A 17,466-nucleotide genomic window follows, 5' to 3' on the forward strand; every position below is an offset into this window, starting at 1 on the left:
AAATGAATGGTACATTTCTTCTCTACCTTCAAACACAACCATCTTCATTGATAGAGCTACCAAACCGACGTTAGCAGAAAATATGAAAGAAGCAATAGCTGTTGAAAAATGTATCTTGGCCTTAGAAAAGAAAAACACATTAGAGGAAAGAAAATCCAAGAAAGTAACCTTTAGAGATGAATCAAAGAAGAAAATAACCAAAGATCCATATGACATGGAAGGCCTACAAAATTTTCTTAAAACAATGTCCAATGAAATGGTAGAGATTAAAAAGCAGGTAGCTGAATCTTCATAAAAAAATAACACTTAGGAATTTTAAAAGAAATCAGCCAGTAAATCCTCAGCCTCCAAACATTATATCAAATGCAGAATCTGATTTAGAAGATGATGAAGAAGAAGATATAGTTTTATCAGCTGAAGAAACAGAGGAAGAAGAAACAGTTGAATGTCATGGAATGTGGGACTTTATTCTACCCAACTCTGATAATGAAAGTGAACAGGAAGCCCTACCAGTAAACACCAGAAGTAAAAGTATCATAGAGCCTAATCAGTCAAATCAAAAGAGGAAAAACTCAAATCCTATTACTAAAGAGAAAATTCCCGCGAAGAAAACTCCAATTTCATCTCCCCAAACAAAACCATCTTCATCCAATCCTCCATCATCATCAAAAACTCTAGTAGTTTCAAATTCCATGGATTATAACATAGTTGAAGATATGAAGAAGACTCGAGCAAACATTTCTCTTCATGAACTTAGCAAGCTCAAGCATCAACAAAAGTTGTTGTTTAAGGAATTAAATGCAGTACCTTCTTCTCCTCTTCCAACTAGTGTATTATCCAAGGTTGCCAGAGGATCGGGTAGGCCACCATCTGATAAGGTGAATTATACCAATGCCGTTTTCATTGGGGATAGATCAAATTCTCATACCCCTCCTTTTCTTTTGACTTATGAGATATACAATAGAAATTTGCATAACTGCTTGATTGATTCAGGGGCTTCATCAAATATAATGCCAACATCAGTTTGCTCCAAATTAAATATTGAACCTCAGAAGTCTACAGTTCATATTGTCCAATTGGATCGAACTAAGGTTCAAGTTTTAGGAGAAACAAATTCAGTTACTATTAGACTATATGTTGATCCAAGAGTTGTTCAAATAATTGATATATTGATTGCTGACATCCCTAAGTTTTATGGTTTAATTCTTAGCAGAGATTGGTCTGAAAAGCTTCATGGTTATATTTCAATTGACTGGTCTCACATGTGGCTTCCTTATAATGGGAAGCCAAATAAAATTAGAATCGACCATGAAAAACATCTGACTCACACAATAACAGAATTTGAAGAAGAAAATGAACCAATAGCCTTCAATAATAATATTCTTGGAAACTATTTGGCTGAATCATTTTTCGGGAACTTCAATGCTCAACAATCACCTTTTTCAGTTAGTAATGTCACATCACAAGTTGAGAATTTTTCACAGACCGATACTTCTAAGTGTGTTAATGTTGTAGATAAACTTGTAGATAAGCCTTTATTTTGGTCCTTGTATTTTGATGGATCTAAATCTAATGATGGTGTAGGAGCAGGATGTATTTTAGTCAGTCCTGAAGGAGAAAAGACAATGTTATCATGTAGGTTAGAATTTGAGTGTACCAATAATATTGCAGAATATGAAGCCTTGATTCAAGGTCTATATAAAGCAATAGGCCTAAATGTCCAATATCTGAAAGTATTTGGTGATTCTGAAATTGTGATTAAATAAGTGAGAAAAACTATTCACTCTCTTTCAGGACATCTGAAACATTATCAATCATTTGTTCAAAATCTTATATCTCGTTTTCTGGTATTTGATATCTCTCCTATTCCCATATCATAGAATGCAGCAGCAGATCTCTTGGCTAATGTAGCTTCTAAGCTCCTTCCCTCTGAGGATTATAGTCCAGATAGATTTTCTATTGTATTAATTTTTAGACCATCCATTCTAGATAATATCACTAATTGGTGTGTGTTCAATGATGATGAAGATGTCTTGAATTTCTTAACATCTGAGGAATCTTATGAAGACCAAATCATCGATGAAAGTGATCATGATCTACAATTAAAGCAGAAACTCAATAAAAACCCTATTCCTAAATATGTGGTTAAATTGGAAGATCTGTATGATATTAAGGATAGATTCAAAAAAGTCACTAATTCAAAGCTTCAAAGTTCAACTTTAAGGTTTGAATTAGTAAATCTTGGTACCGATGCCAAACCACAAAATGTCAATCTAGGACTTGGACTTTCACCTGATGAAAGATTTGCTTTCATCCGATTATTGAAAAAATACAAAAATGTTTTTGCTTGGAATTATGAGGATCTGAAGACTTATGATACCTCTATTATTCAACATACAATTCCAATGATTTCTGATGAGAAACCTGTACAACAGAAATTAAGGAAAATTCACCCCAATCTTGAGAGTCAAATCAAATCAGAGTTGAATAAACTCCTTAAAGCCAAAATAATTTTTCTTGTCAGACATTCAAAATGGGTCTCAAATTTGGTACCTGTCAAGAAAAAGAATGGTGATATTAGGATTTGTATAGATTTTAGAAATCTCAACAAAGCATGTCAAAAAGATAATTTCCCATTACCAACAATGGAGTAGATACTTCAATCAGTAGCTGGCTCAGAATTAATGTCTTTTCTTGATGGTTTTTCAGGATATAATCAGATCCTGGTACATCCAGATGATAGATTAAATACTACATTTAGAATCAAATGGGGAACATACGCTTATCATAAAATGCCTTTTGGTTTGATAAATGCTAGAGCTACTTTCCAACGAGCCATGGACATAGCTTTCAAAGGTTTGATCAATAAACAGTTGTTGTTTACTTAGATGACATAACTGTCTATTCTAAGAAAAATAGCAACCATTTGTATGATTTAAAGCAAATCTTTGAACATTGCAAGAAGTATGGGATCTCCTCAAATCCTAAAAAATCATTCTTTGCTCTTAATGAAGGTAAAATCTTAGGGTTTATTGTATCCAAAAATGGCATATACATTGATCCTGATAGGATAAAGGAGATTTCTGATATCCCTTTACCACATAATAAGAAATCTATGCAATCATTCTTGGGATAGATAAATTTTGTAAAAAGATTCATTCCTGATTTTTCTCATATTGTTCTACCCTTGCAATCCATGATAAAGAAAAATTCAGTCTTCAAATGGGGACATAACAAAAGAGAAGCTTTTGACTCAATCAAACAAGCAATCATTAATGCTCTTGCATTGAATACTCCAATTTTTTCTAATCATTTTATTTTGTGTACTTTGGCCACTCAATCATCTTATGTTGTTGTTTTAACACAAATCAATGATCAGCGGGTGGAAGCACCCATATCTTTCTTTAGTTCCAATTTGCAGGGTGCTGAGCTTAATTATTCAGAAGTTGAGAAACAAGCCTTCACTGTATTTAAGTCTATTAAACATTTTAGACCTTTCCTCCTGAAAACACATACAAAAGTGATAGTCCCATTCTCTGCAGTGAGGCAATTGCTAATTCAAAGAGAAGTAGGAGAGAAAAGAGCTAACTGGGTAACAACTTTACAAGAATATGACATTGATATTAAACCAACGAAAATTGTTAGAGGACAAGGTTTTTGCAGGTTACTAGCAGGAGCTTCCAATATACCAGATCATGAAGATTCAGGTAGTACTGCACAAGTAAATGAGATAAGTATGATTGATTCTGAATCTCAATATGCTGATCTGATTTTTTACTTGAAAATGGATATGCCCCCCCTAAATTCAACTACAAAAACAAACGTGCCCTAAGGTTAAAATCTAAACACTATGAAATCATTGATAATGTGTTATTCAAGAGAAACTATGATTATGTTTTGTTAAGATGCCTTGAAAAATATAAAGCACAAACGGTTTTATAGGAACTCCATGATGGCCCAGCTGGTGGACACTTTGGAGGAGACACTACAGCACACAAAATATTGCATGTTGGGTATTATTGGCCAACTTTGTTCAAAGATACCCATGACTATGTGAGGAAATGTAAGATATGCCAAACTGCTAGTGGGAGATAAGGGAAACCATCCTTTCCTTTACAACCAGTTAACATTGAGCAACCATTTGAGCAGTGGGGGATTGATATTATACGAGAGATTGTTCCTCATTCTTCCAAGCAGCACAGATACATCCTTATAGCCACAGACTACTTCACTAATTGGGTAGAAGCAATTCCACTAAAGGTAGCAAATTCTGACGTGATTATTGAATTTATTGATCTTTTCATCATCACTAGGTTTGGTTTACCTAATGCGCTTATCTTTGAGAATGCATCTTATTTCTCTGGAAATAATATAGTCGAATTTGCTCTTAAGAGAGGTTTTAATTTAAAATACTCTGCAAAATACTATCCCCAAGTAAATGGCTTAGCAGAGTCAACTAACAAAAATCTCATCATGATTATTAAAATAATTGTTGATCAAAGCCAAAAGAATTGGCATAAATCTTTAATATTCGCATTATGGGCAGATCGTATAACTCAGAAGGCCTCAGTAGGAAGTTCTCCTTTTAACTTAGTGTATGGGAAAGAGACTATTATTCCACCAAATCTAGCCCTCCCATCACTAGCCTTAGTACAATTCATTGAAGAAACTCCTTCTTCCTCTATTCATTTAAGGTTTGATCAAATTCTTAAATTAGATGAGGAAAGAGAAAAAGCCAAGATTACTCATGCTAAACATCAACAAATCATTAAATCCTCTTTTGATGCAAGTTCAACCGGCGCAATAACATTACAGAATGGTGATCTCGCTTTGAAATGGGACAACTCACATGAAGAAAAAGGTAAGCATATCAAATTTCAAAAGATGTGGCTTGGACCATTCCAGATTGTTGAAAAGATAGGCTCATCAACATTTCTACCGCAAGACTTAACAGGAAAGAGAGATGCTCTTCCTGTGAATGGGCTTATCCTAAAGAAATTATTTCCCTAAGGAGGTAACCCCTTCTTATCTGTACATATTTTTCTATGGAAATTTTGATTTCTTTCAGAAATAATGTTGTAAATAGTATAACATTGGATTTTTACTATTGAAATCTCTTTGAAAATATATTGTGAATATTTTATTTTAAAAAGTAGAAACTTTCAAGGAAATGATTATAGTTTTGGAAATTAGATAAACATCAGAAAACTCTGAGATTTTCTTTGAAATTGTGAAATCTTTCAAACCTGGAAAACATAGTGAATCATTTTAAGTTTTATCAGTTGAGAAAGGTTATTTTTAAAAGTAAAGACTTTCTACAACTAAGCATCTACCTGTCTATAATTGTCATCCAATAACTCTTAAGGAGTCAAAGATTCACCCCATCCACTGGGTTTATGATTTTTTAGAGTGTAATTTTAAAATATATCTGACTTAAAAGATAAGAGGTCTCATTACGAGCCAGCTTGTTCAGTTCAATTACAACCAGTGAATGGCATTGTCATCTTCTGGCTCCCAAACCAGGGCAATGGCTTTTATCCATATATATATATATATATATATATATATATATATATATAAAAAATAAATATATATATATATATATATATATATATCTGAATTTATCTTTAAAATATTATACTCTTAGAAGGATGGGATAATGAATAATTGATGGTTAAAAGGTAACCCTGTCAAGACTATAGACATTTTCTGGCAGCAGTGGCACTACCTGTGACAAAAGAGCAAATTCAAAAACTAAGTTGGAGGAGCTCCTTACTTTATCTTTAACAACGAATCAAGGCTTCAAGAAACCAAAAATATTTTCATTAATAATAAGGGTTTGTAAAATAAATTGCAAAATTGATCAATTTTTCTTATTCACAGTAATTTTATTTATCTAACTAATTTCAAGATAGTTTCCTTTTCCTCAATTGTTTGTACTTGAGAAATTTTTAGAAATTTGATCATTTTATTCAGAGATAACTGGTTCTTTCAGTGAATCGCCAATTGTTGTGCTATACAACAACCCCCCATTTCAATTTTTTTTAATCTTATTCTAAGATGCTAAATAGGAAATAGGGTCCCTTTAGTTTGTGAAAAGCAATAAAACCTTTACATAGAAATAAATTTCTTTGTTTCTTGCTTTTTAAATAAAAAGTGCTTCAAAAAAACTTTCTAAAAAATAAAACATCACAAATCACATTCGCTTAAGGCTAAGGTACATTCAATCCAAATATTCATGTTGTGATGCGAAGTTACCACAAAAATCTCAATCGTAGAGCTTCTTAAAACAATCCATTGACAAACATGCGATGCGATAAAACTATCGCATATCACATATCGCCGATTCCAATAAATATGTTTTAACGGTTCGTTGAAACTTTGCGATGCGATATGATTCTCGCATTTCGCATATCGTCGAAAACCAAAGGAATCTAGCCCCGAAAACTTGCGATGCGATATACATCGATCGCATATCGCAATCCCAGCAAAAACAAGTGAAACTCACCTCGGGGACGTGCGATGCGATGTTAATAATAATAAAGTGGTTCAATAATAATAAAGGGAAAACATGATTCGGGCAAGTTAAATGAGGAATTTCCCAACTCTATATGCCAGGTCATCACTTATCGCAATCGCGGAAATTCGAAAGACTCTTAGAACATGGCACTTATAACTCCCGACTTGCGATATGCAATTTCTCTTTAAATATTAAAATAATATATTGAAATCGCTCATCGCAAAACTAGAAAGTTTATGGCACACATTCTAATAGAACCTTGGAAACCTGCAATGTGATCTATTCATTGAGCATTAAAGTTTCACGTCATTGGTTATGGAAAAACATTAAAAACAGTTATGACTACGGTCCTTCAAGATTTCATCCTTCGTGTTAATATTAATTTACAATACCAAATCTTTCGCATCAAATGCTCCTGCTCCGATTTTTGTCTGTACTAATCTCAACACTATCTTTACAAGCTTTAGCTGCTCTGAAAAGTTTTAGCCTATCGCTATCCTTTGTTTCATTTTTGTAGTTTGAATTTGGAAGTATGTGGCCAGCCAAAATTTCAAAGAAAGCTTGAAAGACAAAATTTCCCCCTGCAGTGGCGGAAGGACCAAAAAAAACTGTGTTGATATTAGATACTACATGTCAAGATTGTGGGAAAAGTTCATGGGAAGGCATATATGATATGTTAGAAATGTAAAATCCAAAGGTAACGGAAGGACATGCAACAGTTGATGGACCTGCAGAGTCAGAAAACACACTTGGTGATTTAGCCGACTCTTTTCTTCATCGAATAGCGGCTTGCCCAAAGGTTTTGCCATATAATGATATGGTAAAATGGGTAATTGAAAGCATCAATATAATGGAGAAGACACTCTTCACAACTGACGTGTTGAGAATGCAACAAGATGATGGAGCTTAGTGGAAAGGAGTCGCCTTCACTAAGTGGGCCCGCAGGCTATTTTTGGCACAAAGTTTATTTTTAGACTATGTCTACTTTTAGACATATGGATCATGGTCTATGAGTTGCAGGATGTTGTTTTGTGGATGATTGGTAATGTTGGTAAAAATAGATGGACTTCTATTTTTAGACATATGGGCGGTTTCTATTTTTAGACTGCCAGGCTAAAAATAGAACAATCGAATATTATTGTCTCATAATAATATTTGGACTATAAACATTATCTTATCCTCTTGGAGCACTTCAGTTTGAGCTACAGATGTGGCACATGCAGTTGTCAGAAGGAAATACGCTTTTCATATGGGTCAGTTGAGCTATTGCATGTAGGACTTCAGTTAGAACTCATGTGGTTGAGTTTCGGTGGAGTTGATTGTGGAGTTGATGGAGTTGTGTTCAGTTTGACTTGGTTGAACTAGTTGTATTTTAGTCTAATTAAAGAATACACTAGTGATGAGTTGTGTGAATTAAATATTAATTAATTCACTAATTATTAACTCATAAAGCAACTAAAGAATACATCAGTTAACTTAGTGCATGTACAGTTCAGTGGAGACAGGTGTTAGAGGTTGAGATTGCTATCAGTTGTGACTATAGTTGTGCATGAGATTTGCGCATGCATGGATAGAGATTGCAAATGATGGCTTGCGTAGTATACCAAGGGAATTCATTTTTACAGAGTGGATGATTTCTCTTGCAGATTGCGCAGTGGAGGCAGGCAAACAGTGGAGGAGATTTGAGGCATCAGATCTGAGCTAGTTTGTGTGTAACAGGTGGAGATAGTACTGAGTACTTGTGAGGAGTATTGTACTATGTATTGTTACATGTTCTCTATCATTATAATATACAGATAGTGTGGGGTTTTCAGCTGTATGCTTTCCTCGGGTTACATACTATGTTAATGTGTGCATGCAATTGATGTTTCATTGTTTTTAATGTTGCTAAATTGATGATCAACGTAGAGGAGATTATGTATTGTGCATGTATTCCGCAATAGTGTATAATCAGGATAATCTCTGTGAATAAATGTCATATTATTCAAAATTTATACATGGTATTAGAGTTGTTGATCATCAGATCTATTATTCAGAAAGTGTTTACATTTTATTTCTTCAGGCAGAGTTTGTAATCGGGCCAGGTAGCCTCTGGATTCATCCTTCCTTTGGAAGCTGAGATATCCTGTAAAAGCCCATAGAGTCAATCTCTGTACGAGAAATACTTTGTTCTCACGAATTCTAGATCAGAGGCGGTTGAGTTGTTGAGCTGGTGGAATTCGAATTTGCAGAAGTGTTTTCTTGGTGTCAACATTGCAATATCTTTCAACGGATTGCGATTGGAGTATGCTCTTGAGGGCAGCTCGAACTATATTGCATGGAAGGACAAGATAGAGGTGGTGTTAGATGATAATAGGCTGAAGGAGTTCATAGAGGTTGAGGTCCCAAAGCCTACTGATGCTGCCGAAGCTGAGGTTTGGCAAAAGAAGACAGCAAAGCGTCGAAGGATTTTGTTGGAGGGTGTGAAGGATCACATTGTGTCCAGCCTGCATGGAAAGGCTTCTCCATACTTGATGTGGAAACTATTGACAGATCTATTCCAAAGCAAGAGCGATCAGAGGAAGCTGGCACTCAAAGATAAACTCAGAAACATTAAGTGCGAGAAGCGAGACAGTATGCCCAAGTATCTCACGAAGTTCACTCAGTGCAGGGATGAGCTGGGAAGTGTGGGGTTGACTGTCGATGATGAGGACTTGGTGAGCTTGGCTCTCCTTGGTCTTCCGAAGAGTTGGCATTCCTATCAGGACACTGTTAATGGTCGAGAGAAATTGCCAGGATGGGAGAGACTTTGGTCAGATCTTGTGCAGGAGGAGATCAGGTAGAATACCAAGGACGAATCTTCATCAAAGGGACCTGATGAAGAAAATTGCACTTTCGCTGCCAAAGCAAAGAAGGGGAAGAACAAGAAAGCTTCTCATTCCGGTGTGAAAGGCAAGAAGCAGGACATGTCCAAGGTGAAGTGCTTTCACTGTCACCAGCACGGACACTATGCCACTAATTGTTTGCAGAAGAAGAAGAACAAGCAAGCTGCTGGATCTGTAGCAGAAGAGGCCTTGGCCTCGTAGTTTGAGATTGATTTTTCATTGATCACATGCTTGGTTTCAAGTGTGATGGGATCGGTGTGGTTCTTGGATAGTGGTGTGTCCTTTCACATGACAGGAGATCGAGATTTTTTTTCTGATCTGGAGGAGAAAGATCTTGGAGTGCACATCGAGATGGGCGATGATGGTAGATACAGTGCGACCAGTATCGGTACCATTTCCTTTGAGAGGGAGTCTGGCAAACCCTTCGTATTGAAGGAAGTGATGCATGCTCTAGGATTGAAGAAGAATCTTATCTCTGTGGCGATGTTAGAAGACAAGGGATATGATATTGTTTTCAGCGAGGGAAAGGCTTTCCTGCGCAGTAAGACAACTGGAGAAACCTGGAAGATAGGGGTTCGAGTTAGGAACCTTTATCAGTTGCATGTAGATGGCTGCGTAGCAATGGCATGCAAGGCAAAAGGATTGGTGAGCCGGGATGATGGCGAGCTGTGACATAGGAGATTGGGTCACCATCACCATGGAGCCTTGAAGATACTACAGCAGATCACTACTGGGCTTCCTAAAGGCACTCTTGCGCAGTCAGATCAGTGCAAGGGGTGTACTTTCGGAAAGTTTGTGAAAGCCACCTTTCACGAGAAGTATAGTTGTGCCACGACGATCCTTGAGAGAATTCACACAGACGTGTGTAGACCTTTCTCAAAGCTTCAACAGCAAAGCACAGGTATTATGTGATTTTTGTTGATGATTTGTCTCGAAAGTGCTGGATCTCCTTCATGCAGAAGAAGAGCAAGACATACTCAAAGTTCTGTGAGTTCAAAGAACTGGTCAAGTAGGAGTCGAGGAAGAAGGTGAAGGCTCTTAGGAGCGACAATGGTGGTGAATACATCTCTGGCAAGTTCAAGGATTTCTGCAGCGCAGAAGGGATTCGAAGAGAGCTCATAGCTCCCCATAACCCACAGCAGAACGGGGTTGCTGAGCGGAAGAACAGAACGATCATGGGTGCTGCACGGGCGATGTTACATGATCAGGGCCTACCCCTTCACTTATGGGCGGAAGCATGCAATACTACAGTATATGTGAAGAACCATTGTCCTCACAGGATACTTGGCATGCGTACACCCAAGGAGGCTTATTCTGGTAAGAAGCCTAATCTTTCTCATTTGAGGATTTTTGGTGCTAACGTTTACATGCATGTGACGAAGGATGTCAGGAAGAAGCTGGAGCCGACCGTAGAGGTTGGGATATTTGTGGGGTACACTAATACGCCCCACAACTATCGTGTGTATTTGAAAGATAGTGGCAAGACTGTTGTGCGACGGGATATAAAATTTCAGGAGGAGAAATCCATGAAGTGTTTGCTTGAGAGGGAGCCACACTTGCATGCAGATGAGGAGCTATTAGTTCCTAAAGATGTGCTTCAGGACGTGGATCAGCCACAGGACGAAGTTCATGGAGTGGAAGATACCACTCATGCAACGCCAACCATCAGAGGGCGAAAGCGCTTGACAGAAGCTAAGTGACTAGCTCAAGATGCAGAGAAGGTTGTAGGACCACCTACAGCTCAACGTAGACAGAGACAGTCACCCGATCGGTTCACTGGATACATGGCTCTTGTGAGCAAATGTGTTGTGACTGAGGCATCCTCTTTCGAGGAAGCTGTGGAGGATCCCGCATGGGTAGATGCCATGGTGGAAGAGTATGATTCGATTGTCAGAAACAGTGCATGGGAGATTGTCCCAAGACCGGAAGGGAAATCAGTGGTGGGTTCGAGATGGATCTATAAAGTTAAGCAGGCAACTGACGGGAATGTGGAGAAGTACAAGGCAAGATTTGTTGCTCGAGGCTTTTCACAGATAGAGGGGATCGATTATGAGGAGACCTTTGCACCTGTCGCAAGGTATTCTTCCATACGGTCGATTCTTGCTCTCTCAGCACAGATGGGTTGGCACATTCATCAGATGGATGTGAAGACTGCGTTCCTCAACGGAGTCATTGAGGAGGAGGTGTACATAGAATAGCCCGAAGGTTTCGAGATCTTCAGCAGCGAGTCGCATGTGTGCAGGCTCAAGAGAGCGTTGTATGGGTTGAAACAAGCACCACGTGCTTGGTACACACAGATAGACAATTATTTCACCGGACTTGGATTCTCCAAGAGTGAGGCAGATCCTAACCTATACCAGATTGTGGTGGAGGGTAAGCTGCTTATCATTTTACTTTATGTAGATAATTTGATTCTGACAGGTGATGAGCTGTTGATACTTTCATGCAAGGATGATCTTGCTAAGGAGTTTGAAATGAAGGACTTGGGCCTCCTTCATTATTTCCTGGGATTGGAAATTTGGCATCGCAGTGATGGACTATTTGTTTCTCAGGGTAAGTATGCTCGGGAGATACTGGAGAAGTTCAACATGCATGGCTGCAAGCCTGTTGATACTCCTCTTCCTGGAGGTTGGAGGAAGGAGGATGCCACTTCAGCAGAAGAAGTGGATGCCACTGTTTTTCAACAGTTGGTGGGGTCGCTTATGTATCTGGTCAATACATGACCTGATATATGTTATGCTGTTAACCAGCTTTCACAAGCTATGGTTAAGCCACCCAAGCTCTTCTGGAAGGCAGGAAAGCATGTATTGCGTTATCTTAGGGGCACATCGGGATATGGATTGTGGTACAGAGAGGAGGATGAGGTGAAGCTATGTGGCTTCACGGATGCAGATTGGGCAAGTAGCCCAGCAGACAGAAACAACACATCAGGAGGGGTCTTCAATATCGGGTCGACAGTGGTTTCTTGGTACAGCAGGAAGCAGAGATCCATGGCACTCAGTTCAGCAGAGGCCGAGTATATGGCAGCAAGTTTAGCTGCATGCGAGGCTATATGGACGAGGAAGATTCTGGTCGGGTTGTTCGATTCATACTTGGAGCCTACTGTGATTTACTGTGATAACTAGAGTTGCATTAAACTCTCGGCTAATCTAGTATTTCATGATAGATCTAAGCACATTGACATCAGGTACCATCATATCAGAAATTGTGTGCAGCGGAGAGTCATGTTACTTTCGTACATTCCAACGGAGGATCGCGATGCTAATATCTTGACAAAGGCACTCACTAGGAGCAAATTCAAATACCACCGAGGCAGGATAGGGGTTGCTGATAATCCATATCTTGTTGAGAGGGTGTGTTGAGAATGCAACAAGATGATGGAGCTTAGTGGAAAGGAGTCACCTTCACTAAGTGGGCCCGCATGCTATTTTTTGCGCAAAGTCTATTTTTAGACATATGGATCATGGTTTATGAGTTGTAGGATGCTGTTTGTGGATGATTGGTCATGTTGGTAAAAATAGATGGACTTCTATTTTTAGACATATGGGCGGTTTCTATTTTTAGACTGCCAGGCTAAAAATAGAACAGTCGAATATTATTGTCTCATAATAATATTCGGACTATAAACATTATCTTATCCTCTTGGAGCACTTCAGTTTGAGCTACAGATGTGGCACATGCAGCTGTCAGAAGGAAATACGTTTTTCTTATGGGTCAGTTGAGCTCTTTCATGCAGGACTTCAGTTAGAACCCATGTGGTTGAGTTTCGGTGGAGTTGTGTTCAGTTTGACTTGGTTGAACTAGTCGTACTTTAGTCTAACTAAAGAATACACTAGTGATGAGTTGTGTGAATTAAATATTAATTAATTCACTAATTATTAACTCGTAAAGAAACTAAAGAATACATCAGTTAACTCAGTGCATGTACAGTTCAGTGGAGACAGGTGTTAGAGGTTGAGATTGCTATCAGTTTTGACTATAGTTGTGCATGAGATTTTCACATGCATGGATAGAGATTGCCAATGATGGCTTGCGTAGTATACCAAGGGAATTCGTTTTTACAGAGTGAATGATTTCTTTGCAGATTGCGCAGTGGAGGCAGGAAAACAGTGGAGGAGATTTTAGGCATCAGATCTGAGCTAGTTTGTGTGTAACAGGTGGAGATAGTACTGAATACTTGTGAGGAGTATTGTACTATGTATTGTTACATGTTCTCTATCATTATAATATACAGATAGTGTGGGGTTTTCAGCTATATGCTTTCCCCAGGTTACATACTGTGTTAATGTGTGCATGCGATTGATGTTTCATTGTTTTTAATGCTGCTAAATTGATGATCAACGTAGAGGAGATTATGTATTGTGCATGTATTCCGCAATAGTGTATAATCGGGATAATCTCTGTGAATAAGTGTCATATTATTCAAAATTTCTACATGACGGAAGAATGTTTGGATCCTTCAAGCCTGAAGACTTGAAGAAAATGTATCATTTTCTAGAGATCCAAATTATGCTCGAGATTTTTCAGTTAAAGTTGCAGGAGGAATAATAGATGCAATGCATATTATCAAAAGTTATCACAATTCTATTTTTAACATGAAGTCCCATATTTTGGGAAAGGTTGTCCCAACCACTCTAAGCACTTTTTATGAACAATTTTATTTTATTTTTGCTATAAAGGCCCTTTCATGTCATTTTAGAAAGGGTCTTGAAATTGTATTAAATTAGAATGAAGAAGATAGAATTTCTGCACTTCTTAATTTACTTTTGTAGAAAACAGGGATCAAGGTTCAAACTTGTTGTAAAGGGATTTCAAAAGGACTTGGATTTTTGTATCTTTTAGAAGTTTTCAGAATAGGAAGAGTGAACCAGACTGTTACTTCCGTAAATCGATTCAAATACATATGGTACTTTTGTCAATGTCTTTTGTTTCATGTTATGCAATTAAACAGTTTTTTGATTCGATATTGTTGTTATATGTGAATGTTCATACAATTATGCATTATATCACTTTTGAATAAGTTGGAATTGATATTCTGAACACGTATGCTGACAATTGATGTTATTATGATATGTGATATGTTTTATATCATTTTTTTTAGTGATCATCATTCATGCTTAACTTTCTGTAGCCAAGTGATTGATTTTCATTAGCAATTGATTACCAGAAATCATTATAAATTGCATTGATATTGGATTACCCGGGTTATATATAGATATATTTGTATACTTTCATAAGTTTATTGTCCAAACCATCTATCATTTTGTTATATATATTAAACACCAATTCATCAAAACACATTCTATTGGGAAACTGGTCCCATACTATCCAGTCAGAGCCACCATACCAAACGGAAAAGGAACTGCATTAAGTGCCAGACCGGGTAGTTATCCCCCAATGTTGGTGAAACGATTTTAGAGGCATCAAAAGGTCATTAGAATCCTCTTTTCCAAATGTTGTCAGAAACACAAAGTAAATACAACCATTGTGTTCAACATGTTAAGAGATTTTTTACAATATAAATTTTATCTAAATCTGACTCTTCGATTGAAATTTATGCCATTTTAAAGTTTAGCTCATTAAACCTTGCCATGTCAGAAAGGCACTTACATATGGCACCCAAGTGTGACCCACTTGGCTCTACCACATCTCCCATGGTCCAACATGGCACCCACATGGCCACATCAGGTCATCGTGACACCTACCACCTCATCTCACACTAGCGGGACCCAATAGGCCTACCGCACCATGTAATTTCATAGTTCTTCATTATATCTGAGCTAAGGTAAATATAGGGTGCACATAGAAAATCATAATATCACAACCCTCAGTCCCATTGAATTACCAAATATATCCTCCCAAGTGGGGCCTACCCTCAAATAACTTTACACTCCATGGGGAAATATATCCCTTGCGCAATATTCACCCCAAGCGAGTCCCACACATGCTTTTATTATGCATATTAAAAAAATCATGTGATATCCAGTCTTGGGGAAAATATGGTGCACATAAAATTTCCAATGTGGCATCCTCCTTGGACTCTCGAATGAGCCTAATGCAAACCTATTTTGTGAGGTAATCTGGGCTCACACCAATAATCTCCAAAAGAGCCCCACTATAGGTCTCTGATATTAATTTGTTCCTTCTATGAAATTATGGCCCATTCTTAATCTAGTGTTGCATACATTTGCATTTTGCACAAACACTCAAATCACCTAGATCAACTAGACAAAAAAGGCCTAAAAACATATTCAACCCAAAAACAATATCCTGCCAAAATAACCCATCCAACTACAGATACAAAATCCTTGCAATAACTTATCCAGTCCCAGATACAAAATCCTACCAATAACTCATGCAACTCCAAATACAAAATATGACTTCTACAACTCTTAAACTTATAAAGTCTAAGGGCTTGAAGAGACTTAGCTAGAGTTCTCCTTGAATTACTTAAAACACCAAAATCTACAGGAATGAGACCCTTATTCAAATACTGAACATTCAAAATATTATACAATGAGGTTCTTAAATGAGGTTCTTTTTTCTCCCGCTGTCGACAATGAACTGTAGGGGGAACCCTTCACCCACATTTGTGAGTTGAAGGGTCACTCCCCCTCCTCTAGATCTTCGGGCTCATCCTTCTAGATCTTGGTTGTGGTAACGATGGCAATAGGCTTCATATTTATACTATGCTTCCCTTGGTCATTCCCCTTGTTGGTTTCTGACTCAGAGTCAAAACATGCATATGATTCGGAAGCCTTCAGCTCGGCCACCAGTGACTGCTTAACTCGATACTCACTTATGTTGTGAGTGGGGCTCTTATGGACCTCACACAATTTCATTGTGTCCTTCTTTGTCTTCATGGTGTTGTTCTTCACTTACAACTTTGGTGGGTTGTCCTAGCTCGCCCTGCCTTGGCTTTGTCATTTGTTCTATGGCATGGGGGCATCTTTCCCTTGCTTTAGATTCACAGATCCAAAGTCTCGCTTGTTCTTTTTAAATTTCTGCTCGATCTTGACAGTGTATCGATAAGCAGTGCCAAGCGAGGAGATGTCTAGGAAATCCATCTTGTCCTAGATGTACTTGTGTAGATAGTCACGGTACTTGATTACAAAATGCCACTTAGAATCCTTGATACCGAGTTTCGTGCTTAGGGTATTGAAAGAATTTGTGAACTCCAACAAATCTTGGTCCCTTCCTTGCCGCAGCGTGGTCCACTCTATGTATTTATCTTCATGGCTACCAACAAGGTAATATTGTTCCTTGATGGTGCCTTAGAAATAATTACAAGTGGGTGCAACTGAAAACAATGAGGATTCCCTCTCGTCCTTATTTCCACATTAGGTTTCCCACTAGTCCTTGACATGTGGGGCGACTTTGAGAAGTGAAAATGTAATATTTTCCCGATTGGAAAAGTCATGAACTGAAAAATATCCTTCCAACAAATTTAACCATCTATCTATGGCATCTGCATTTATCTGGCCTTCAAATATGGGAATATCAAAGTTAACCTGTACCTTAAAAGGAGTGGTGCCTCCAGAGTGGTTGCTAGATGAATATGTGTCACCCGTGGGTAGCCGCCGAAGCATCTGGGAAAAGTCGTCCATCATCGCGTTCTCTGTCACTCGACGACTTCCTCAAGAAACATTTTGAAAGGATCTCCTGCCCCCTCATCTTTATTTTCTTCCACCATGGGAGGTCGTTGGGGTTTGCGAGGCTAGTCTTGCAAAGGTTCAACCAATTCGATCCCTAACTCATTATACCCTAACCTCATTGGGGACATGCAAAGAAAAATAGAGAAATAGTAGACCTCTCTGATACTATTGATCGAGACTTAGGCATGAATGAAACAAAATATAGAAATACACATATACACAGAGATTTAGGAGAAATATCAAATAATTGAATATGCTCACATACATGAATGGAAATAAAATAGCTCGGGCAATGGTAGTTGATCTCTGAGAAGAGATGTGGAATCTACATGCCTCTAAACTATGTTACAATGAGGCTTGAAGGCCTATTTATTACTAAGAAACAATGGAAAACCCTAAACATTAAAAAACCTAACCCTAGGAAATG

Source organism: Pinus tabuliformis, chromosome 4_2 (genome assembly GCF_031772625.1).
Source record: "Pinus tabuliformis cultivar Carrire ecotype Pingquan chromosome 4_2, CPIR1, whole genome shotgun sequence".
NCBI lineage: Eukaryota > Viridiplantae > Streptophyta > Pinopsida > Pinales > Pinaceae > Pinus > Pinus tabuliformis.